Here is a 27,325-nt window from a genome sequence, read left to right as displayed (position 1 = left end):
TTGTCTAAGGAGAGGAGAACTCACACAGGTTAGAAGCTGAGCATGTCAGAACTCCTTTATTTCGCTATGGGTAGCCCCTACATTTCCAGACTGGGCAAAATGGTGAGACCTAGTCTCTGCTCACAGCTTTGGCCGATTTTCTGTTTGGAGATGGTATTTGATGCTGTGTATTTGGTTTTTTTTAAATCTTTATATCTTGGATATGAAAGATGTTTCACACAAATATTTTCCCCTAGTATATTGTTTTCTTTCTTATTTTAGAAGCTTTAATTTTATTTGTGCAGCAACTTTTAAAAATTATCTAGTTCATCTTTTGTCACTGTCTCTATCCCTTGATTGGTTAAGAATTCATTTCCTCCCTATAACTGGAAAAGATATGTGATCATCTTCCCTTCTAATTTTCTTCTTTTTAAAATCAGGTTTTTCTCTACTAATAATACAATTTCTATACCTGAGATCACATATCTATTTTGAATTTATTATGGAGTGTGGCATAAGATATTGGTCTAAGCTTAATTTCTGCCATTCTACAAATACACACACATAACTTCACAAACCCTACATCGATACATAAATGTTTTCTGTTATTAATTTTCTTTCTTTTCTTTTAATGGATTTATTGGTTGATTCAAAAGGCATATGTACTAGAAGATCCTGTGACATGATAGTGGAGCTACTGTACACAAGTGAATGAAGTCTCAATTCAATCTCAACATCAAGAGAAAAATTAGCTCGTCTTGGAACTTCCTTGTGTTTTTTTCTTTCCTTTTCTTGTTTTAATTAAATTTAATGTTTATTTTTAGCTTATATCATTCATTTCCACAAGATTTTGAGTTAAAAATTTTCTCCCCGTGTTTCCCCTACCCACTACCCCAAAACAGCCATCCCACTGTATACCCCCTCCCCCAAGCTGCTCTCTGCTATATCCTCCCTCATGCCTCCTCTGACTTACTGGTAGGGTAAGATGGATCTCCATACCCTAGTGCCCATATATCTTATTTCCCAGTTTCCGTGTAAAAATAATAACAACAACAATAATATTGTTAACATTTGATTTTTAAATTTTGAATTCCAAATTCTTTCCCTTCCTCCCTCATCACCCACCCTTAGTGGGAAGATAAGCAAAAAATTTCATCTAGGTTGTACATATGTAGTTACACAAAACATTTCCCTAGTGGATATGTTGTGAAAGACTGACTATATTTCCCTCTATCCTACCCTGCTCCCCACTTGTTCTATTCTCTACTTTGACCCTCTCCCTTTTCAAAAGTGTGTGCTTCTAACTTCCCTCTTCCCCAACCTGGCCTCCCCTCCATCATCCCCCCTCTCATCCCTTTCCCCCCTACTCTCCTGTAGGGCAAGATACCCAATTTAGTGTGTATATCATTCCCTTCCTAAGCCAAATTCAAATGAGAATAAGGTTGACCCATTTCCCTTTGCCTTCCTGTTCTTCCCCTCCATTGTCACCATTTTCCCTTGCCTCTTCTATATGAGATAATTTACCCCATTCTGTCTCTCCTATCTCCTTCAGTTTCACCTTTTAAATATCATCCCTTCCTATTGGATTAATGCTGTGCCCTCTGTCTATATATACCTGCAAACATATATACACACTCACATATATATTCATACACACATATACCTTCCTATACAGACCCTCCTATATGTATGTATACATATATTCACATTTATATTCCCCTCAACTATTCTCATGCTGAAAAAGTTTCATCAGTTACAATTGTCATTTTTCCATGTAGGAATGTAAATAGTTCAACTTTGATAAGTTCCTTATGATTTCTTTTCCTTGTTTACCTTCTCATGCTTCTCTTCCTTCTTGTATTTGAATGTCAGATTTTCTATTCAACTCCGGTCTTTTCATCAAGAATGTTTGAAAGTCCTCTATTTCTTTGAATAACCATATTTTTCCCTGAAACATTATACTCAGTTTTGCTGGGTAGGTGATTCTTGGTTTTAATCCCAGCTCCTTTGACATCTGGAATATCATATTCCAAGCCCTTCAATCCCTTAGTATAGAAGCTGCTAGATCCTATGTTATCCTAATTGTGTTTCCACAATATTCGAATTATTTCTCCTTGGCTGCTTGTAATGTTTTCTCCTTGATCTGGGAATTCTGGAACCTGGCTATAATAATATTCCTAGGAGTTTTCTTTTGGATATCTTTTTCAAGGTGATGGATGAGTTCTTTCAATTTCTGTTTTGCCCTCTGGTTCTAAAATATCAGGGCAATTTTCCTTGAGAATTTCTTGAAGGATGATTTCTAGGTTCTTTTTTGTTTGATCATGGCTTTCAGATAGTCCAATAATTTTTAAATTGTCTCTCCTAGATCTATTTTCCAATGAGATATTTCACTTTGCCTTCTATTTTTTCATTTGTTTGGATCTGTTTAATCCTATCCGGGTTTCTCATGAAGTCACTAGCTTCCATTTGGTCCAATTTAATTCTGAAGGAATTTTTCTCTTCAGTGAGCTTCTGAGATTCTTTTTCCATCTGACAAATTCGGCTTTTTAAGGCATTCTTCTCCTCATTGGCTTTTTGGGCCTCTTTTGCCATTTTAGTTAATCTATTTATTAAGGTATTATTTTCTTCAGTCAGGTTGTTGACTTTCTTTTCATGGTTTTCTTGCATCACTCTCATTTCTCTCCCCAATTTTTCCTCCATTTCTCTTATTTCGTTTTCAAAAGCCTTCATTTTCAAAATCCTTCTTGAGCTCCTCCATGGCCTGTAACCAGCACGGATTTTTCTTGGAAGCTTTTGGTGCAGGAATTCTTACTTCATTGTCTTCCTCCTGTTCCATGCTTTGATCCTTTTTGTCCCCAAAATAGAAATCTAAGGTTTGACTCCTGTGCTTGCTTTGCTTCCTTTGCTTGCTCATATTGCCACTCAGTTACTTGACTTTTGAGCTCTTTGCCCCAGTAGAACTCTGCTTCCAGAGGGGAGAGCTTTGTCCCAAATTGCTGGGTCTTTCACAGCTGCTAGAGCTATTAGGAGGGCACCATCTATACAGCCCCCACACATGCTCTGGCTCACTGGCCACACACCCCAGGGCCACCACCCAAGATCCAGCTCCAGTCAGGTTAAAGCAAGAGCAATTACTCTCTGAATGTTCTCTTGGTCCCCCTACAATCTGCAGGCCAGGAGCTCTGAAGCAGTCACATGGCAGTGGCTGCAGGACTGTCCTACCTCTTCCACTTCTAGCTCCAGGGGCAGGGGCCAGACCCACTCCTCTGTTCCCCCCAGTTCCAACAGAGTTCGACACTGACCTCCCACTTTTTCTTTGGAATTTATGGGTTGATATTTCTGGAAAACACCACAGCTGCTGGTGATCCTCTCTCCTGAGCCACTGCTGGTTGTGGATGCCCTAGGGCTAAAACTTTGGGCTCATGTGGGGCTGGGCTCTGCTCCCAGTGCACTGTGATGCATCTTCCTATGCACCTGCCAGGCTGCTTTCATTAGGAGATTTGTTTCTCTCTGTCACTTTGTGGGTTCTGTAGCTCTAAAGTTTATTTATAATCATATTTTATAGGTATTTGAGGTGGTTACGAGGGGAGCTCACAGTTTTCCTGCTTCTACACTGCCATCTTAGCTCCACCCTCTGTTATTAATTTTCAAGAGAACCCTACATATTCCTGGGCTCCTACTTTAGCAGTCCTCAAGACTGAACTCAGAGAAAGGAAGAGGTAATTTTCCTGCTGATAGACAAACAGCTACATCATCTTGGGAACAATCCTTAAAAACTTGCCACGTGGGGCTTTCAGTAAACAGATAATTAATCATGCAAGACTTGACATATTGTGATGGCATCACAGTGTTTAAATTAAGGGTGTAATTAAACACATGGGAAAACAGCAGTGCTAAATATGCATTTTGATTTCAGCATGAGACAGGCCATAGGAAAAAGTGGATTCCTTGAGATTCAACTTTAGTGTTGGGATAAAGGTAAAAATGAAAGTGGAATCATGTTAATCATTGCCTTTGTACTCTTCAGAGCCTGGCCCAATGTTTGGTGCATAGGAGGTCCTTAAGAGATAGCTATTGATTAGTTGATTGATTCCTCAACTGCTGTGTTTGAGGTGGGGGAGCTGTTTGGTTTCAACTTTTCAGTAGTTTATAGTCAATTTAGTTCAACAAGAATTTATTCATTATTTACTACATTCCAGGCAAAGTTAGTCAAAACAAAACAAAATAAAAGTTAGTTAGAGAAAAAGGAAACTGGGCTCAATCTCCCACATCTCGCTGTCCATTTCCAGGATCACAGCCCTTTGAGGCCAGATAGAAGCTCAGTGACCATCAGTCAAGTTCAGCTGTATGACCCAGGATAAGTTACTAAACCTCTTCATCTGTCAAATGAGACAGTTAGACCTTGAAGAACTCAAAGACCTCCTTCTGCTCCAAAGCTATGATATTCTGGTGCCAGCATACTGTTTGTTAGACCTTAGACAAATTGCTTCTTCTCTTCGGTCCTCAGTTTTCTTATTTGTAAAATGAGAGAACTGGACTCAATGGCCTTTACCTTGCCCTTTAACTCTAAGGCATGATCTTATGATTGTGCTTGAAAAAAGCACTGTACAACAAACCTGCTTAGTCTTTTCCCATTGGAATGTAAGCTCCTTGAGGGCAGGGGTTGTCTTTTTGCTTATATTTTATGTCCCCAGTGCTTAGTACAGTGTCTGGCATGTAGTAAGTACTCAATAAATGCTTTTTGACTGACTGTTGAGGATCTGAAATGAGGGGGAATCCATCTCATCCTGTTGACCTATTCCCAAAGGCTCTTGTGCTGAGGAAGTACTTCCTGACTTAAGGATTATGTTGGTTTCTGCATATTAACTCCCCCCCCCCCCAAGGGTTTCAGGTTTACCCCATGGCAACCACACATTCCACTGCAGATAGTAGACAGTAAGATTCAACATGTGCACAGATCAGTAAATATTCTGAATCTCCTGAGAGATGGGAGGGGGCCTGAAGTACTTTTTCAACTTAGCCTTTCTCACTTCTCTCCTCATTTTCTTTCTTTTTCTTATTTCATTTATCCTGTTTTCCTCTCCTTTGCTTCTCATCCTTTCTTCCCACAAATCCTCAATAATAAATGAAGCCTGGGCAGGCAAAATGGACCTGTCCCAGGTCCTGACCACACACAGATTTATTTTAAAGGATGGGAAAAGGCTATGTATTTATCATCTATCTTAGGGTTACCTGTTTTACACAGGTTCATTGAAGACCAAGACACAGAACCCTAGACACACTTAAAGCAGGAGGAACAGCACTGACTAATGCCTCAATTTCAGCATTCTCCAGGACTTTTTTCAGCAGAGTTAAAGTTCTGTTGAGTCCTATCCAGCTGGAAGCCTCTAGTATGGGTGCCATGATCTGAGGATTTTTTAAGCTAAGCCTTGAGGGACTCATTTTCAGGCTAGCCATAAGGAGATGGAGTTTTTTGAGGACTTACAGCCCTCCCCCACCCTGTCCGACAGAGCTGTGTGTAGAGTTGGGTTTTGCTTTGTTTGTTCATTTGTTTTTGTTTTTTTTTTTCCCCAAGTGTGATCATAAGATCATAGCTTTAGAACTAGAGAGGATGTTAGAGGCAGTTGTTTCGAAATGATAACTTACATTTGTATCAATTGTCTAAGTATGCAGGTAACCTTAGAGGTCATCAAAACAGGAAGACTTGAGTTCAAATCCTATCTGAGATGCTCACTAGCTATGTGATCATGGGCAAGTCAGTTAAGTTTACATTACCTCAGTTTCCCCATAAGTAAAATGATGATCTGGAATTATTGGTCTTTAAGATCCCTTCCTGCTCTGAGTACTCTATGAAACTGAGGCCCCAAGAGAGGAAGGTGACTTGCCCCAAGCCTCACAGGTTGTATGTGGAAGAGCTGGGATTTGAACCCAAATCTCCTCACTCCAAACCCAAAGCTTGTTTTCTATGGGACCACACAGTTTTTTAGCACTTGAAGCCTTGAAAAATGCCTTAGGTTCTTTGTCTCATTTGATCCATAGAACTCCCCCAACCCCCTCAACCCCCCTTACCCTCAACCCCGTGCCATGGGCACCACAGGTGTTATCCCAACTCTACAAGTGAGGGAGCTAAGGTGCAGAAAGGTGATCACATTTCCCTGGATCACAGCTAGTTATCATCAGGGGCAGAATTCTAAGCGAGACAGACCTCTGCTGACTCTTGAGTACAGAACTCTTTCTACTGCATGATTTAGAGGGGCTGTGATCTGCTTTGGCCAAGAATGGACTCATTTAGGGGTGGCCAGGTGGCTCGGTGAGTAAGAGCTCCAGCCCAAGAGTTGGGATGACCTGGGATCGAATCCAGGCTCTGATACTTAGCACCACACCCAGAAATAACTGGTCTCATAACCTTGAGCAAGTTACTTAACCCCAATTGCTTTAAAAAAAAAAAGAATGGACTCATTTAGATGGAATGTTCATTCCTTCTATTTTCATCTGGGAAATTTTCTCCATCCAAAAATAGCAGTCTTCACTTATCTCCCCAGATGTGTCCAAAAGTTGTTTCTACAAGTTTGAGGGTTCATAGATTCCTTTACGTTTTCCTAAGAAATCTTATGAAAAGCTGCATAATGTGACTGATTCTCAGCCTGTCATGGCTGGCTTTGGATTCTGCTATCTGGTTCTTCATGTGCCTGTGGATACAGAATCAGGACTCATGCCCAATTCATGGACAATGCAGAAATATGCTCTGAGGAGGCACTGGTTCACATGGAGGATAGGGTAAGTAATGCCTAGTATCCATCCCCCCTTCCCCTGAGGATGTGGCCTTGGTGAGATGTGTGATCAGTCCATGATGGATGACTGTAGTCGCTGAACCCTCATGCGTGGCTAAGTCAGTCCATTAACAGAATATAAGAGTCAGCATAACCAATCAAGAAGCCCATTAGGTGACTAGCTTCCTTGACAAGATTGATGGCCCAGGCTATCTGAGATCACCATTATTGGCAAAAGCCTCCCCCTACACCCAATTCTCTTTCTCTAACCTCTTTCTCAATACTGAAGAATGATGAAAAAAATGAGCTTAAGTGGCAAGGCTTGGTCCAAAACAATCCTTCTCCCCAAATTCCATTTGCATGTCAATTGTTTAGTCCTGGACCATGACTCTGAAATTATACAAATTCTGGGGAGAGATCTTGGTGTTATTTAAGCTATCTAGTTTTTCTCCATAGACCTAGTACCAGAGCTAGGCTCCAGAAACAAAGATTGCAAAGATTTTGGAACTTGTGTAGTGCTAGAATAAATGGATAATCTTACAGAGGATGGAAAAAAGAATAATTTCCGTTTCATGAGAAATAATTTAGATAATGCAAAAGTTAGCCTATGGTGGCTTTACCATCTGTGATATAGAATACAAGCTCTTGTAAGGCAGGAATTATTTCCTACTATTTCTCAGTAGTCCCAGCTCCTAAACTCCTAACATAGTTCTAGACATCTCTCCTCTCCCCCCCTTCTCTCTCCTCCCCTCCCCTTCACTCCCCTCTCCTCTCTTCTCCCCTCCCTCCCTTTCCCCTTCCCCTTTTCTCTTTTTTTCTTTTCTTTTTTATTTCTATCCTTGTGATTTCATGTGTTGGGAACCCATCAATGTGGAACCTTTCCCTATCAATGACAATCAGTAATCCTTTGGTATCTTCTGACCTTCCAGGTTTTCCCTGGGCTCTGAAGAGTTAAGTGACTTGTCCTGGAATAGATGGTGTCTATGACATTTTCCTCACTCAGGTGCACCCTCTGTCCATGCTGCCTTTCTATGGCACAAACCAAATATTCCCCAAATACTTTTTGGATGGGAGGAAGCACTCATCTGGAGACTCTGTCTCTATGTAGTCATCAAGCTGGTATTTTTTCCTCTGTTAACTTAAGGTATTCAAGGTCATCTGAACAACTGATTTTGGCAATTTTGCTGGACCCATTTCAATAAATACTCAATTCACCACTGGTTCCATGCTAACATTGTACAAATACCTTGGAGACACAGAAGGAAACATGACAGTCTGAAGAATTTGAAATAGGAAGGTCTGATCATGTTAACCCCTTATTTCCTGGCTTGCCTGTAGGACAAACTGGAAACTCCTCACCCTGGCTTCTAAAGCCCAATGCAAGCTGGCTCCAAACTACTTTTCTGCTAGCATTTTACATTATCACTTTTTGCTTAGCACTATCATCACCATCATCAGTGTCATCACGACTATCACCATCACCATCATCATCATCACCACCCCCATCATCACCACTATCACCATCAGCAGCAGCAGCTTCATCATCACCACCATTACCATCCTCACCATCATCATCATCACCATCAAACACCATCATCACCAAACAAACAAAAAAAACCTACGAAAAAGTACCTGAAGTTTTCCCAGTTTCCTAGTGCCAAGAGAACTGAATCTGGTTTACATTTGTGGATGGGGCATCTGTCCTTGTCCTCCATTCTTCAGAAGCTGCTCACATGTCCATGTTCTTCAAAATAATCAAACAGGACCAAGGACCTGAGGTCAGGCTGAGCACAAAACAGCCTCCTAGCCTTCTGACCTAATGGGATCTGAGAGGTCAGGCCCCCAAAAGAACTGCCCCCCCGCACAAACCACAAAACAAAACAAACAAAAAAACCCCTGCACTTCCAAGGTACTAGGGAAAGAGAGAGGCTTACATACCTTCCAGTACCAGCTGGAGAAGAACTTGAGATTAGCAGTGTTTACCGGTCAGGGAACCATAAAAATGAAGAGGTTACCCATAATGAGGGTTAGGGTCACTTTGGAGACCCCAAAATACCAACATACCAGGTCCTGCCAAGTGAATTCAACTCAAGTCTTCTCTCAGCCATAGAAAAGTAAAGTTTATTACAAGTTCGCTTGCATTGGACACAGAGTAAGTCAGTTCTAGGTCATCCGATGGTGCTCTCTCTATTCTATGGTGCTCTCACAAACATGGAGAAAAGATGGGGTCTTATATACAGAAGTTTGTGGGAGGAATCTAGGGGTGGTCTAGAGGAGGAGTTTAGAGAGGGTCTTCAGGAGGAGTTAATGAGGTCAATGAGTGATTAAGGGTGGGAAGTAGCTGGAGGCCACCTGTAGACCAGAAACAATGGTGAGCTAGGTCAGTTCAAGGGTGTATTGATATTTTGATAGGCTCAGGGTAGGAAATCTAGTAAGGCTTATGGCCTCATGCAAATGCCTCATCAAGTGAGATGATTTAATCAGAGTTCAAGGGGGTTTCCCAGATTCTGTACCTCAAGGACTCAAGGAGACCTTGAGGGGGCTCCCAGAGCCCCTACCTCATCAGGAGGTCCCTCTATCCAGGACCTCACAATTGCATGTCTTGCATACAATAGGTACTTAATCATTATTTTTTGAGTTGAATTGAATAGAAAGAGTTTACCAACTTCTTAACAAGCTGAAACTTCTACTGAAGGGTCAGCTCTGGGCAATAAGGTAAGAAAGAGATTGATTTGGCTGAAGAGTTATAAAAGGAGGACTTGAGAGCCCTTCTTGACCTTTTGGTAGGATGGGGATGGGTAGGATGGAGTACAATGAGGAGCCAAGCAACATAACACATAAGAAAACGGGAAGGAGGGAAAAAGTCTGGTTCTGGGGCAGTATGGGTGGATACAAGTATAACTAGAATGTAGCACATGCACTGGGAAGTGTATGGGGGTAAGACTGGATTATGTGGGGCAGTCGAAATGATGGAGGCTCCTTGAATGCTAAGATGAGTTTGGACTTGAGGGGGGAGGGGCAGGGACAACATGGAGACACCGTAGGTTCTTTAGCTGGGGAGAAATTCAATGTTGGTAGTTGGTTTGGTGCCATCATTAAGGTGGCTGAAAACACCAGATCAGCCATTTCCCAGTCTAGTGTTTTTCTTCATATAGACATAAAAAGAGATAGAGCAGATGGGAAATTCCATAGCAGTCTGTCATCTGAATCAAAGTGTCAGTTTGAAGAGGTGAATCTCTGATTTGTCTCCCTACTGGGCTTGGTTTGGCTAGAGTTGCATTGTTGCCTTGTAAAAACGTAAGCAAACCCCTAAGCTGGGGGCAAAGACTCTAATTTGTCAGATGATTTCGAAGGGTCACATGGATTGGGAAAGTTCTCCCGGAACTTTAATGTTTACCCTCAAGTATCAAAAATTTAAGGGAGAAGATAAGGTGAGGGTTAGCTGGAACAAACAAATGAACAATCCTAAGAACATTTAGACTGAAGAAGATGAGGGGTGTCTGAGGTGTGTGTGTGCTTTTCTGTGCATATTTGTATTCATACATGGTGACTCTCCTTTTTTACTACTGTGTTTCCCCGATAATAAGACATTGTCTTATTAATTTTTTTGGACAGAAAAACACCAGAGGGCTTATTTTCAGGGGAGGGCTTATTTTAATGAACATTGACAGCAATTTTAATAAACAGGTAAATGTGAACAAAAAAATGTACCTTTATTCAATAATGAATTCAATAAAGAACAGGATGACACGCTCACTGCTGCAGCTCTGATTGGATGCAGCTCGGAGCGTGCGTTTCCCGGGGGGGATGGTGCATACAGAGGGTACCGTAATGTAGCGTGTAGCGAAGGGGATCATCTTCACTACAGTAGCAATCTCAATAGGGCTTATTTTCAAGGAATCTTACACAGTAAGGGGAGGGCTTATTTTCGGGATAGGTCTTATTATCGGGGAAACACGGTATATGCTCTTAGAGGGCAGGGATTCATTCATTTGCATTTTTCTTTGTATCTCTAGTTTCTGACACAGCTTCTGGCACCTACTAGTAGCTTAATAAATGTCAGTCTGCTTCAACTCTGTTTATCTCTATATGAAGAAAAACACCAGATTGGGAAATGATTGGTCTACAATTTTCAGCCACCTTGATTGCTGATTTATTCATTAACTGATTCAAATATTGAATGACTGCCTCCAGGAAAAGGGATTACATTAGTTCTTCTTGGCCCAGGAGGAAAAAAAAACTTAGGAGCAATTATTGGAAATTACAAAAAGACAAATTCCATCTTAATGCCAGAAAAAAACTTCCTAGAAATCAGGAATCCTTAAGTGGAATGGGTTAGCCTGAGGGTTAATGGTTTCTACCTCACCTGAGCTCCTGGAGCAAAGGCTGGATGACCCCTCATCAAGGGATGTCATCGAGGATCCCTATCCATGGGTGTGTTGGATTGGATGGTTTCTATGGTCCTTTCCAGCTTTGAAATTTTGATGTTCTGTGATATGAGCCACATCTTTTCTCTGAAGCTGTGCCTGTTGGGAACTAATTTGCATAACATTGATTTCTACATTTGCAACTGTATACAGCTTGATTAGCAGTTTAAATGGAAATTTTTAAAAATCCTTTGAATCAGTTCTCACTTTGCATATTCTGTCAATTATTTGTGGATTTATCCCATACAGCTCAAAATAACCCAGAATTAGTCATCCACCCTCAGAATCCCTGGTAGAATGTCATAGACACTGGCAATTTATGGATATATTAGTTATTTCATCTCAAGATCAGAGAGCTTTTGGAGATTAAAACTCATTTGCCCGATGGTTGAAAATCATGGGATGCCATGATCTCTGAAGAATCAGAATTCTCTGAGAATTCTGAGAGAGTTAACCCACAAGATACTGGTAGACTTGTAGACTCATACATGATGATGTGGAAAGAAGCAGGGGAAAAGTTAGAATCAGTAAGCCAATTAATCAATCAACAATCATTTGCTAAGCTAGGAATTCAAAGAAAGGCAAAATCAAGGCCTCTTCCTTAAGATTCTAAGAGGGGGAGAAAACTATGTATGGTATGCATTGTAAATGGTAAGTGATTTCTGAAACAGTGAAAGCAGGAGTGGATGGTCTGGGATCTGGACTGCAGAGCTTATTACTTTATCTTTCTCTTCCTTCTTCTGAACATTCCTCTCACTGTTGACAACACCATCACATTCCCAGGCAGGTATGCTTGTCACCTTGGTGTCCCCTCCCTCCTCCTCACTCTCACTCAGCCCACACAGCCAGTCAGTTGCTATAGCATGCCTTTCTCTCCACTCATACAGCCACCACCCTTCTCCAGGTCCTCATCATTTCTCTCAGTAACCATTGCAATTGCCCCTAATTAATCTCCCTATCTTGATTTCCTCCATATCTTCAGGCAGCTGCCAAATAGAAATCTCTCAAGCTCAGGTCCAGCCAGGTCATTTCTTTAACCAATTAAACTCAGTTCCTGTCCATTGGTTGCAGAATCAAATATGATTTCATCTCCATATTTTAAAATCTGTCTTCTCTAGAATCAGGGGGATCTGACTTACTGACCTCTTGGATGCCTTCCAGACCCCATTCTATGATCCTTTAAGTAGCCAAGTTAACTGTCCCAATATGGCTGCTAAGGAAGGGTCCCTTGGTTTTTTCATTCAGAGTCCATTTAATCTCATTTTATATACAATTCTCTCTGATTATCTGGTTCCTAAATCCACAGTAGATTGGAAGCCATCTACTTAGAAGGGGAAAGGCTGCTTGAGGAAGGTTCACTGAGACAAGCAGGTGATGTCACTAAGATAGAAAAATGACAAAGAAGAGATACAAATAAACCAAAATCTTAGCAGTTTAGGGCCAGTGAGGGCACTGAGAGGTACATTATTGAATGCAGCTTAACGTAATCACCAACCTTTCTGACAATGGTCCGAAGCCAGTCAGCAGCACCCAATGTTTTTGTGTTCATGAATTCAAAGAATGTGCAATATAGCATCAAAACTTATTCCATTTTAAAAACCATTTGGTACCTGAGGGAATGAATTCTGAGTAACCCAGAAAACCCTATTATGCAGAAGAACTGATTCATTGAGGGCTCTGGTTAGTTTCTGATACCAATATATGTGCTGATACTTGAAGATTATGTCTCCCTAAACAGAACACCACACAATTTTGCTTTCACTCTGCCTGTCCCCATAGCCAGTCATCTCTGGGGCAGACTTTAACATTACCTAAGAGATTAAATGAAATAGACAAGACAGGGCTAAGTAGTGTTAGGTCATCGCCAGAAGGGAAGGAAAGATTGTAAAGAGATGTGGCATTGAAAATGGACAAGATGAATGAGGGGCTTGCCATCAGGAGACTAGCTCTGAAAAAATCCATCATGGATGGATGAGTAACCCTCAGACCTTGAATCCAGGTGTCCTGAGTGAATCCAATTAAATATCAGACTCACAGAAGGTGAGAATTGGAAGGGACCTTGGTGACCATTGAGTCCAACCCACATACAAAAGAAATTCCCCTGCTAGCATACTGTAATGGCAATGTAATTTGAATTTGAACATCCCTTTGTGTGGGCAAAGGTAGCAGGTACTTGGCACTTAGCAATTGATCAAGCCTCTGATTGGGGGGACAGAAGGTATGAACTCTTGTCTCCTATTACTGATGTTACAGGAAGGGGTTGCCTGAAACAGGAAGGTAATGCTGTGTGTTTATAAGGAAAAGCCCCAGAGAGGCACAGGCAGGATTTCTTGGGACCCGCCACTGGTGGCAGAGCAGCTATAGAAGAGGGAATGGAGAACTGAGCCAGAATTTCCTGAGAACTTGTCCTGGTGGAGCTTCTTCTGAACAGGAGCCCAGAGCCCAGTTGACTGAGGAAGCATGACTTGGGGCACTGAGACTTTGTCTGTTTGTGGCTTGGTTGAGCCTTGAATTATTCCCTGGAGCAGAAATTATGAAGGAGTTGAGATGGACTGGACTCTGTGAACTTCAGTATGGAGCAGGACCTACCCAGAGAGCTGTACAAGGAACTGGGAGCTGTCTGCCATTGAACCCAGGTGACAGTCTGGTGACTCCAAGGTAGAATCTGGGACCATGGAAGGGGATCCAAGGAATCTGAGAACCAGCCCCAAGTCAAGATGAAAAGACCTCTCTGTGGGTACTGAGTAATGATGAAATTGTAGTTTACTAGTGACATAGGGGTGGAGGGTCTATATTTGCTATTGTACTTAGTGATTAATGATACTTAGTAATTGATTGCTGAATAAGTGATTATTGAGTTAACTTAAGTGTGTCCCCTGAGTGGAAGACTTTGACTATTGGACTTTGAGATGATTGTTCTTTGTTCTAAATATTGTGACCACCTTGGTGAAAACTATGTGGCCATTTTAATGATAAGCTGTTGTGAATACTATACTGTGATTTTCTGTGATAAGTTGTAATATTGTGAATGCTATACCTTGTTTTCTGTGAATGTTTGGCTTTGATTTGTTATGGAATAGAGTGTTCACTATACTGTGTAATCAAAACTTTAAAAGCTGTTCACAGTAGCATTCTTCTAGAAAGTTTCTGTGCATGGCATTATACACACTCAACCACTGGGTATCTTAATGTTATCTGACTCCCCAAAGAGGGGGAGCTCACCACCTCTTTTGGCATCCCATTACACCTTTGGACACTTCTAATTGGCTGGAAGTTGTATTTGTTTTCCCCCTGATTTCCAGCCTACATTTTTGAAACTGCCACTCACTACTCCTGAGTCTGTCTTCTGGGGCCGAAAAGAACAAGTCTCATCCTTTTCCATATGACATCTTTTTACGTACTTAAATTCAGCTCTCATGTCTGCACTGAATCTTCTCTTCTTCAGACTAAACATCCCCAGTTCCTTTAATCTATGCTTGCATAACATTGATTGAAGATCTCTCCCCATCCTGATTGTCTACTTCTAGACCCTTGTCAGTTTGTCAATATCCTTCTTGAGCTGTGATGCCCAACATGGAAGCCAATGCTCTGAATTCTGTACGAGAAGGCTAGAAGTGGGTGGGACTGTCCCTTCTCTATTCCTTGAAGCTATGCTCCTTTTAACTGGCCAATCCAAAATCACATTCACTTTCTGACTGCTCCACCCCATAGCCAAATCCTTTTGGGTCTGCCAACCATTGCTCCCTCCCCACCTCCAGAAATCTGTTCTTGATTCCTGCCTTTCTTACCTTATGATGGCAAAAAAAAATCATTTTATGTACCTATATCTAAGATTTTACATGTCCCTCTACTGAGATGAAAGCCTCTACAAACATATTGAAGGGACCTCTCTGTGACAGATCAAGGTCTAAAACACAAGCTAACAAGGCCTTGTTCTCAAGGATGTTACTTTCTACTAAAGGCATATCTGGTCCCCAAGTAACTGAGGAGGAAGATAGCAGTCATAACTAAGACCTTTGAGCTGAGTCTTGAAGGAAGAATAGGATTTCAAGAGGCAGAAATAGGAGGGAGTGTCTTCCAGGCTCAAGAAATAGCTTGGAAGTGAGTAGTTCAAAAAGAAGCTGATGGGCAAGTTGGGTATGAAGAGAAGTGTTTGAAGTGAGCATGGGGAGGTAGGCTGGCATCTGATTTGGAGGATGGTACATGCCAAGTTGAGTTTGTATATTATATTCAAGGTAAGATGGAATCATGGAAGGTTCTTGAGTAGTGGAGTATCCTGGTCAGATCTGTGCCTTAGGGAGAATATCCTGGAAGCTGTGAGCAAGACTAAAGAAGAGACAGGCTAAGCACAGGGAGAAGGATTAGGAGGGGGTTATAATCATATAGGTAAGAAGTGATGAAAGGTTGGACAAGGGCAGGGACTTCAGTGAGTGAACAGAAGAGAGAGATGCCATGGAGCCGGAACCGACTCAACTGGAGTCTTGGCTGCTGCTTGGATGTGAAGGGGGGAGAAGAGGAAGGGAGCAGGGCCAACTCTGCATTTGGGAACCTGGGATAGAGGAAGGAAGCAGAGTGATGGAGAGACAAGTTCTTGGAGGAGGAGCAATCGAATGAAAATATCCATGAGTTATTATGGCCTTGAGAATAAAGAACTGAATTGGGTTCAAGTCTCACCTTTGACACCTGGAGGCTGTGTGACCCTGGTGAGTTACTTTACCTCTCAGTGTTCTAGGTAATTTTCCAAGACTGTAAGCTACTGAAAATGTACTGACCTGCCTCAGAGGAGTGAGTTTCCTCATCTGGGAGTTCCCTGTACTAGTGAAATCAGAAGTGCACCCCTGATCCTTTTTTAAAGCAGTCACCAAGTAATTTTGATGCAGCTTATTACTGGCCCAGTAGGTAGGACCAGACAATTAAGTCTTGTTACCTATAGGGTGGGATGGATGCTGAAATGGATGGATTTGTAGTGAATGTGCATTAGATAACTCACAGCTAAGTCAGTGAAGTAAAAATTGAGCATTGCTACCCAAAGTGGTCATAGGGAACAATATTGTAGGGCAAATAGTTACAGCTGGATATGTACCATTGGTGTAGCCCACAGGAACCAACATTACCAGAGCAGAGAGGGAAGATTTTGGGGGGAAGAGGCCTGAGGGCTTTAATGGACCCACAACCCAGTAATATCCAACAGTATGACATGGCAGCCAAAATATTGATATGACCTTGGACTGCTTTAAGAAAAGCAGGACTTCCAGGTAGCAGGTGATTGTCCTGATCTCCTTGGCCTCAGTCACACCCTCATTTCAGGGAAGGGGACTAGCTTTAGCTCTAGGAACCATGTTTAGGAAGGAAAAAGTGGAGAGGACCCAAAGTGTCTGCCACAAAGGGGAAACGCTGTTGGTATAAAGTCAATCCCAAATCAATGCTTCCCCCTCTCCCCCCACACACATCCATCCATTCATTCTTTCATTCATGATGCTTCACCATTGTTCCATCTGCCAGGTGCCCCATGTGTACTCGGGCCCCTCCCAACCTCCCTGCCCAACTCTCTTTCTGGGAGCCTCGATCAAATGGAAAGAGTATGCCCATGGCACTCCCCCCTTTACCACCCCCCCATCAGAATGTAACCTCTTTGAAGACATGGATTCCTCACATCTAAAAAGCACATTCTCAGAGCTTAGCACAATGCTTGGACCATAATTAATATTTAATTAATGCTTGTATTCATTCCTTTGTGCAAGGAATCATGCATCCATTCCTGCCATATCAAAGAATTGGTGTGTTTCAGCAGGGGTGTAAGATAGCTGTCTTCAAGTGTCTCTAGGACTGTCTAGTAGAAGAGAAATGAGTTTTCTTCTGTTTGGCCCCAGAGGGCAGTCGGGGGATGGGGGAAATAGCAAAGACAAAGATTCCAGCTTGATGTGCAGACACATTCCAGGACAAGAGCTGTTCCCAAATGGGGTGGGCTGCTTTTAAAGAAGGGGGGTCACCTCCTTAAAAGTCTTGAGACACAAGCTGTATGGTCCATCATCAGAAAGTCTATAGATGGGATTCAGGATGGTCTAGACTTGGTGCTCTCAGGAATCCTTTTTAACTCAGAAATTTAGTGATCGAATCTTGCCTCATAAACTTCTTTCCCATATGACCTTGAGGAAGGTTCTGCCTCTCTGTGAGACTCAGTATCCTTTGAAAAAAGCAGTGATTGGACTAGACAGATCTCCCCTTCTGCCCCTCCCCCAACCACTCCAGCTCTAACCCCCAGGATCCCATCATGTCATGACCTTTGAGGCAGCCTTCCCTGGCCCACTGGTGAAATGGTGGCCTCTTCTGTTGGGATGAGGCAGCTAGCACCGACATCAGGGAAGAGATGAGTGGAATCTTTATTTTGCTCAGCCTGATGGGGCCTGACATTCTGACCTTTACCTGGGAGTCCGGAGTGCTTTGGAAGGTTTCTCACAGTAGTCAGCCTCCTTCGGTCATTCTCCCCTTTCAGGTTTCCTCTCCCGGTGGCATCAATTCTGCCAATACCAGGGAGTCGCCTCTCTGGCAGGCGTGACCTGACTTTCAAGCATCCCTCCCTCGCCCGTTATCCAGCCCACTAAGGCGCACTGCAGCTCATCTCTGTGGCTGTCCTCTCCTCCTGGCCTGCCTGCTCGGTTGCCATGGCAACCCCAGGTCTCTGCATCAGGACCCCGAGCTCTTCTCACACACCAGAGTCAGAGCCGGGTGAGGGAGATGAGTGTGTAATTGTCTTATAAATGCTTCGGCACCAATTCTCCCTGTGGGGGCAGGGCTGGGGGAGCTTTTGTCCTTTAGCACGTGTTTCCCTGTTTTATGGCTCTGTCTTCCTCTTGCAGCTTCCCCCTGTGTCTTTGTCCTCTAATTCCAGAATGCCTTCTGAAAAAAGAAAAGGAAAAAACAGAACAGAAAACAAAGAAAGGAAGAAGGAAGAAAAGAAACCAACTCATGATTCCTTTCCCAGGGCATGTTAATTGGTTTAATTGAAGTTCATGGAGGATTTGGCTCCAGAAGCCAACACAGCAGCTTAGCAAGGATTATTCTGCATGGCTGCCCAGCCATTACCTGTAGCTAGCAGAAAGCTGGCAAAGCCAAGTGTTTATATTTTCGGACTCACCTGGTCTGCTTAGTGCCCCTAGTTGGGTCCTTAAGCCTGGATAAGCTTTTGAGACCCCCTAGGCCAAGGAGGCTGGACTTGAGTGAGATTCCTCCCAGCTCTCAACCCTCTTTGGGAGATGAGATAAAACAAAACATAACAGAAAACGCAAGCAGGTGCTGAGAGTTTCATCCCCAGGCTAATCCTGGTGGTAAACTAAGAGTATAGGAATCCCAAGGGAGCCTGGGAAGCTTGGGGCTACCACCAACCACCCTGGATCCCCTAAATCATCCCTGCTCACAGGTCAACCAAGGAGAAGCAGAAAGAGAAAAGAAGAGAGGGAGGCAAAGAGAAGAAATCAAAGCAGGTTTAGGGAGATGAGTCTGGAAATTGGTCTTTAAACCAGGGAAGGGAGCTCAGCTCCACTGGGCTAGCTTCACCCCTGTAGGCAGTGTGATGTGGTAGAGAGAACACTGGATCTATAGTCCAAAGGGTCTTAGCCTTAGAACATGAAAGGACCTTAGAGGTCATCTAACCCAGTCCCCTTGTTTCACAGATGAGGAAACTGAAGTCCAAATAAGAGAGGTAACTTGCTGAAGGTCTTATAAGTTTTGAAGTGTCAGAGGTGAGATTCAGACTTGGGTCTGAATCCGGTGGATTCTGCCAGCTGCTGCCTGGGTGACCTTGGGCAGGTCATGAACCTTTCAGTCTCAGGTTCTGCAACTGTGAACCGAGAGTTTTGGAGCGGCTTGCCCCAATGTTCCTTCCAGATCAAAATCTAGGGTCTTTCTTATTAGTTTCAAGGAATCCTATAAGCTCAAGAGGTAAGTTTCCCCTTTTCTGCATCCTTTTTCTCCCTCCCACCCAATTTAGCACTCCTTGGGGTCTAAGTCTCTGGGGAGGAGGTTCAGGGCATCCAGACCTATCTTCAGAGCTTCCATCCATCTCACTTTCTGAGTCCCTTTCAATCAATTCAAACCTGGAAGGAGTTTTTGATAAGGAATGGTCCCTTAGGATACTTGAAGGTGTCCTTGGCCCTATCCCAAGTGTCCTAGGGAGTTGGGTGTGTCCTTCCAGTCCAAAATCAGGCTTCAGAACAAGCTGTATGTGGAGGGAGGAAAACGTAAGTCATTTATGGGCAAATGCAACCCAGATGGGCAGGAAGTCAAGGGTTCTTGTTTTACTCCTAAGTCCAGGGTCCTTTGACAAGATGTGTCAGAAATTGTGCCATGGCACAAAAGGGTGCTCTGGGGGATCGGTGACTCTTCTGGGAAGCTCTTCAAAGATACGCTTCCTGGGGCACTCAGGGAAAGTGGAGGATAGTGTGCCTTTATGGAATGGCTCTTAGAATGTTACAGAGAGAAATGTCACTCAAAGAAGGAAAATGAAGCAGTCCTGGAATGAATGACTGACCAGCAGCACAGATAGATGGGAAGTCCAGGCCCAAGTGGGAGGTCCTCTCTGCAAAGGGCCCCTCCCCCGAGACCTCTGTGGCCCTGCTCTTCTCTGCTGGGCCAAAAAGCCGAAGTTCTGGGGCGGGTTTGGCTGTGACAGATTCTCTCTTTCTCTTCCTGTCCTTTTGTCAAACAATCAACCAATCCATCAATCAATAAAGCATTTCTTGAGCACCTCCAATGGGATGGGCCGGGCCCTTAGCAGTCTCTGCCCTCGGTGGGGTGGTTCGGTCACCTCCAGGATCTGCTCTGTTGACAATCACAAGAACACTCAGGACTGCCCTGGGAGGTAAGCTAAAAATAACCCCTCTGCCAAGCGAGTGTTTGACTGAGAACATGCGGCCTCACTGTCATCCTTGTCCCCTTCCCTGCAGTCACAGGGAGAAGGCATCAGCTGGGGCTGTGATGGCCTGAGGGCAGCCCCTGCCACCAGCCCAGGAGGCTTCAGCTGGGGCTCTGATGGCCCAAGGGCAGCCCCTACCACCAGCCCTGAGAGATGAGGACTTCGGTTCCTTTCCATGCTTTCTCTGCTCACATTTCAGCTTCTCCCTGCTGACTGACCTGATGACTTTGCACCCTTCACACTGCTGATGCACCAGGGTGTCCTTTGATGCCCGTCTGCGGATCTAGTGGCTTCCAGTCCAGCTTCGTTGCTTCTCCTTGAATCTGTCCGTGGATTTCCAGCCGGCACTCTCTCCTCAGAAGCCCTGAGTTCAGATCTGGTCTCATTTAACCTCCATCTGCCTGTTTTTCAGCTGTCAGATGGAGATAACAACAGCCCCTTACTTGCAGGATTACTGTAAGGATCAAGCAGGACAATCTTTGCCAAGCACTTAGCACAATGTCAGCACAAGGAGGCACTTAATAAATCCTTGTCTCCCCCCTCTTCCTTTCCCCTTCCCCTCATCCTCCAGGATCTTTATCCACATCCTTTCGGAAGACCCATACAGAGGTTCTCCCCATAACAGCTCTTCTCTCCCGTTTTTCTCCTTTCTGCTCGTACAGCCACCACGGTCCGACACCTTTCCCCTCCTGTTGCCTCTTAATTTTCTCCTATGGAGCCTCCTCCCTCTACAGTATATCCTCTATCCCACTTCTGGGATGATACTTATAAAGCCCAGGTGAGATCACATCATTCCCCTCCTTAAGAACCTTCAGTGGCTCCCTATTGCCTCTAGGATAAAGATTCCTTTTTCTTTTCCCCCTTGGAGGGGGGGGGGATGTTTCAAGCCCTTCTCTTTCTTGGTCTAGCTTATTTTTCCAGCTGGATTACTCCATCATGGCCTCTGTGGTTCAGTGATAGGCGTCTCCTCATCATGCACTCGCCCCCATGCCCAGAATGGCCTCCTTCCGCTCCTCCTCCTCTGGGAGCCCCTACAGCTCTCAGCTTGGGGTCACAGCCCCCAGGAGACCTTTCTGCCCTCGTTAGGGCTCTCTCTCCAATTACTTATGTGCGTGTGCTGTTTGTCCCAGCAGAGGATGTTTCCTAAGGGCAGGGGCCAGTGTTATTTGAATTGCCAGGCCCTAGCACAGTACTAGGTCCATAGAAACGCAGCAATTGCTGTTGGAAGTGTTGGATGTGGACGTTCTGTGTGGGTCAGCGCACTTACTCGAGTGCTGGTGGGGTATTCCTCACTCTTTCTACGTGACCTGCCTGCCTCTTTTCCATCATGCATTTACTTGCTGTCTTTTATGTCACATCTTGGGCATGAGGTATCTTTGGAGCTATGTGACAGTCCATTCAGGCCCATCATATGTCTCCCCCCTGGCCTTCCCTTGTGACTCTGCAGAGGATGGGCAAAACCCTAACCCTAAGCCACCTTCTAGGCTCTGAGGGCGTTGACTTTGCCTGGAGGCATCATCTGAGGGCAGCATTTGTGTATCCAATGGCATACCAGTGTGACGAGTGACAAACAAGAGCCCTGGCAACCTCTTAGGGCAAGCCATGGCCATGGCATCTTGGAGCCTGAAGCAATCTTGGAAGTCATGCAATCAACTCATCAATCAGTAAGCATTTATTAAACATCTACTGTATGCCTGTCACTGTGCTGGGTATTGAGGATGCAAAGCCTAAAGGGAAACTGATCCTGCCCTCAAGCATTTATGTTCTATTGGGATAATGTGCACTTCTCCATAGCCACAGACATAATGGAGACAAAAGAATTGTAGAGGGAAAGCCAAGCAACCTGGGAATTAGGAAAGGGCTTCTGTAGGAGGGGGCACATGAGGATGGCTTGGAGTTCTAAGAAGCAGAACTGAGAAGAGAGGCATCCTGGATATGGGAGGGCCACTGCAGACAGGGAAAGGACGCAGGTTACTGTGGCAGCACAGCCCAGCCCGATTATCCAGTCAAGGATCTGGATTGGTTTCGGTAGCACAGGGGATGTTATCCTCTAAGAGACCATGGCCATTCCAAATAAAGAGAGGCAGTCAAAGCTCTCTAATAAGAACCTCACTTTATTTAGCCCCCTTTTTTATATTTAAGAACAGGGAGAAAAACTTCCTGTACTGTTAGTGATGTGCACAATCCATCTTTTCTCCTTGGCTCAGTGCAAGCGACATTTATTGGATTCTTATGAAGTACTCAATGATCTATACCAAAGCTTAGGGTGTTCTGATGGCTCTAGAAATTAATAAACAGGAGCAGCTAGTGAACAGAGTGAATAAAGCACCGGCTCTGGGATCAGGAGGACCTGAGTTCGAATCTGGGGTCAGACACTTGACACTTAACTAGTTGTGTGACCTTGGGCAAGTCACTTGACCCCAACTGACTTACCTTCCCCCCTCCAAAAAAAAGAAAATGAAAAACAAAATAATCAATAAATAGATAAGAAAGTAACTGAATGAATCCATGATTAGATAGATGATGGATAAATTAGAGATTGGCACATAAATATGATAACTAGATGATAGATAGGCATATGCATGTGGAGACAATAGATGATTGATGGAGGTAGATGATAAATGATGGAGAATCAGGTGATAGATGACGGACAAATGATAGATTGGTATAAAGATATATAGATGGTAGAGGTTAGCTAGATGTAGATAGATAAGTAGGCATAGAAATAGATAATAGATACTGATGGAAATAGTTGACAGATGGATGAATGGTGGATTGACTGACTGATTGACTGATAGACAGGTGATAGATAGGTAGATAGATTGATAACAAGTCTGCTTTGCCTAGCACACAATCACCCTGAGCTCTAGCCCACAGTCCTTCCTCCCCACCCTCAACATTAGGTTTGGGTCTAGCCCAGTGCTTGACTCATAATATGCTCTTAATAAGTAGCTGTTGACTGACTGACCAGTCTTCCAGCCTGATGGTTTAAAGATGGCAGAGAAATGATTTTTTAAAAAAAAACATAGACAACATGAATACCACAACACCCAACTTCTGTTCTCACATTGGCAGATCTTGGTTCTCAGAAATGAGCTACCACTACAAGGTTGCACTAATCCCTTCAGGGTCTTGGATGTAGTCTTACTGAAATTGGGTATACCTTCCCCAAATGCCAAAGATCTGAAATCTCCAGTCATGAACTTCCATTTACACAAAATAGCCACTCACAATAATGACTTTCCTAGATTTTAAAATATAACGATTTATTTGGTAAAGCAAAATAAATAGTAATAACATCACACGTACCCATATCTCAAAGCAATGAATTAAAGATGGATACATCATAAGTCCCACATATACCCATGTCACACTCTACCCCCAAATCATGCAGTCCCTGTCGGAGGTTGAAAAGCAGGGTGGGAAGGTGTGTGGGCATTTACAGCAACCTGACAGGGAAGCATGTGTTGAAGGAAAACCCAAATCCTCAGAGTAACTCACAACCTAGATCAGAGGTTTTCACACCATTGGTCAGTTCAGGAACATTTTCACCAGAGGAAACTGCTGCTCTGCTAATTACTTGAGTGTTGGTGTTCATCACTCTCCAACTGGGCAAATGTTCTTCTTTTTTATTATTCAATTGATGTAACGTTTACAAGCTCTTCCAATGGACCATCGCCATTAGGAGGGCACTTAATGTGGAAAGACATGGCTTTTATGCCAAAGAACTGTCAAATTCCTATGATTGGTAACTGCATTTACCAGGATACTCTCTTATCCAGAACGGACAGAGCTCTTAGCAAATGGTTCACATTGAATCCCTCCCAAAGGAAACCATCACTAGCCGGCTCTTCACTCATCAGAATTCTATATTATCTGATCAAATCTCTGTTCTTTTCATTTCCCAAAACAACTGCATAACCTGTCCTTCCCCTTTATATCCTTTCCACTCAAACCTGAGTGGGTACAAAAAGGGCAAGGTGGGCTTAACCGCTAGGGGGCGCTAAAAAGCAACATTTACAAAGAAGGCTCTTTTCCAGGCATATTTCATTCTCTTCACCACACCACCTTCAGACTTGATCTCCTCTATATTTCAGTGAATTAAATCAGAGCCTCCTGGATCTGGGTGATTTACTTTTCACTTTTAATTTCCCTTAAAAATTGACAATCATTGAAATCATCATACCATAGTCTCTATATAATTATATAATGCCTTTTTCTTTTTGTTTCAACATCTTAAGTCATATAATAGTTATATGTAAGTGGACTTACAGACCAAAATTCCCTGTAACTCTCAATTATTAAAAAAATAGTATTTTATTTTTCCCAGTTACAGGTAAAAACAATTTTTAACATTAGCTTTTTAAAAATGTTTGATTTCCAAACCATTTCCCTTCCTCCCTCCCCACCTTCCATCCCCATTGAAAAAGAAAGCAATTTGATATAAGTTATACTTGTATAGTCAGGCAAAACATTTCCATATTAGTCATGTTGTGAAAGAAAACATAGGACCCTCTCCAAAACCCCTCAAAAACAAGAAAAAAAGGCTGCTTCCATCTCTATCTAGACATCAGCAGTTCTTTCACTGGGATAGATAGCATTTTTTATCCTAAGTCCTTTAAATTTGTCTTGGCTCATTGTATTGCTGAGATTAGCTAAGTCATTCACAGCTGATCAACTTACAATATTGCTGTCACTTTGTACACAGTACATTTCACTTTGCATCCTCATGCAAGTCTTTCTAGGTTTTTATGAGAGCATCCTGCTCACTATTTCTTGTAGCACAATAGTATTTCATCATAATCACATACTGCAACTTGTTCAGCCATTCCCCAATGGATGGCATCCCCTCAATTTCCAACTCTTTGCCAGCAGAAAAGGCAGCTCTTAATTCTTAAGGCAGCACTATGCCTCATTTTGGACCCTGGAACCTGTATCTACCTTTCTCCAGTTTTTAATCAATTCTAATTATTTCTATGCGACTCAAACCATTGTTCACATAAAACAAGGCATTGCCCTTTATCTTTGGCAAAGTGATTTGTCTTTATATTTACACTGCTGCTCATCTTCTGTTCAAAATGACTCAAATCCCATTTGACAATTGTGTTTCCTCATACATGTGTATTAGCAGTTTAAAAAAAAAAATTAAGCCAAAGTCCTTTCCCCCTCCTGTCAGTCATTAAAATGTTCAGCTAGGATAGAAGTAATGCCTTAGACATATCAGGTATCGATTAACCTCTTCCTATACACAAAAGTACTTTTTTGGACTTTTTCCGAACTAAATTCTATATGGAATGAACCTTAAAGAGACAGCAATTGGCATATATTTGTAGAATAATCATGGAATCCTAGCATTGGAAAGGACTTCAGAGAGCATCCTGGCAAATGCATAAATCCCACCTCCAACATATCCAACAAATAACTGTCATTCTTTACCAGGGCCACTAAACTCACCTTGTATCAAGACAATGTGTTGTATTTCAATAATCCAATTGTAAGAAGGTTCTTTGGATGGAGTCTCCCCGCCCACAAGAGAAGCCCCTCATTTAGTCTGTGTCTCATCAGCTCGGTGGTAACGGGGGAACTTCACAAGACCTTGGAAGATCTGTTTTGTCCATTTCATTCTCAGCTCTTGCTTTAGGAAATAAGTTCTCCTAGAACAGCAATTCTCTAAAGGCATGCTGGGTCACATTAGTATGCTCAAAGATTTCTCTTGGTTTGCCAGGAATTTTATTGAATGCACACTTCAAATCTTATGTGTATGTGCAAATACTCACTTGGACTCTCCTGACATGCCTAGGCATCACAGTAGATAGAGGCTGGGCTGAGAGTCAGGAAGCCTTGAGTTCAAATTCAGCCTCAGACACTTACTGGTTGTGTTACCCTGCTTGAGTCATTTAACTTCTACCTGTCTTAGTTTCCCCATTTGTAAAACAGGGATCAAAAAGCATCTACCCACCAGGGTTGTTGTGAGGACCAAATAGATAATAAGTGCAAAGTGCCTGGCACACAGTAGGTGCTTTAAAAATGTTTGTTATTATCATCATCAACAAGCATTTTAAGCTCCTACCGTTTGCTTGCAACCAGGCTAAGTCCAACCAAAGGGCAATCCCTGACTTCAAAGAACCCCCATTGGAATGGGGGAGACAAACCACTATGTACATATGAGATGTGTACAGCATCATCGTGAGAGCATCTCTGGAGCAGTGGGCTGGGGGGCTGACTTGGGAAGGCTCTTGGGATTAGATTGGAGTACTGAAGGAATCCAGGGAAGCAGGTTAGGAAGGGGAGGAGGGAGAGAAGTCCTGGCACATGAGACAGCCAATGAAGGCCTGCAGAAGGGTGATGGGGAGCTATGTTCAAGATAAAACAAGGCAGACCCTGTTGCTAGATCACAAAGGATGTGGGTGTTCCATGACTGCACATGTAGACTTGATATCAGATTGCTTGTCTTCTCAAGGAGTGGGGAGGGAAAGGAGAGAGCTTGGGACTCAAAATTAAAAAAAATGTTAAAAATTTTGGTTACATGTAATTGAGAAAACACAAAATAAAAAGTATAACATAGATCCCAGAGTATGCAGAAGGGAATAAAATATAAGAATACAGAAAGGTAGCAAGGGCTACCTTGAAGGGCTGTCAGAACCAAACAGGATTCTGTCATGGATCCTGGAGCTAATAGGGAGCTTATTGAGTGGGAGGGGAGTAGGTGTAGGGTCAGCGGCTGAGTGGAGGATGGAGTGGAAACGGAGGGGACTCGAGGCAGGGAATGCCTGGCTTCCTCACAGCAAAGAATGATCCTGTGACATGGGCAAATAGAGTGCCCCACTGCGACAGAACTATGTTTCAGATCGCTATCTCTTCTCCACAGGAAGCCTCGCTGGCGGGTGCCTGTTCTAACATCCTGCTTTCTGCAGTTTCTGGTGAACAGACTCTTTCACACCAATCACATCACAAATGCATTTTTCAAAGAAACTCAGACCTAGAGAAAAGAAATGCAAGAGTACAGAAAAGGCAGTGCGGGAGGGTAGGAAAGGGGACACCAAAACATGTAAAATGATGAGAAATCACTGAGATAAAGCAGCGAGAAATCCGCACAAGACATTGTTCTGAAGTGCGTGCTCAAGAGGGAGGCTCTGAGCTGGATGGGACCCTCCAGAGGCCTCCAGCCCAAGTAGAACTGATGAGCGGTCCCTGCCCACCGTGGGGGGAGGAGTGGCCAGCCACCTTCTGCCCGAAGC

The sequence above is a fragment of the Petaurus breviceps genome, unplaced genomic scaffold, assembly GCF_028583685.1.
Source record: "Petaurus breviceps papuanus isolate PSGF00001 unplaced genomic scaffold, PetGlider_PUasm1.0 567, whole genome shotgun sequence".
In the NCBI taxonomy this organism is placed as follows: Eukaryota; Metazoa; Chordata; class Mammalia; order Diprotodontia; family Petauridae; genus Petaurus; species Petaurus breviceps.
This window is presented reverse-complemented; position numbering follows the sequence as displayed.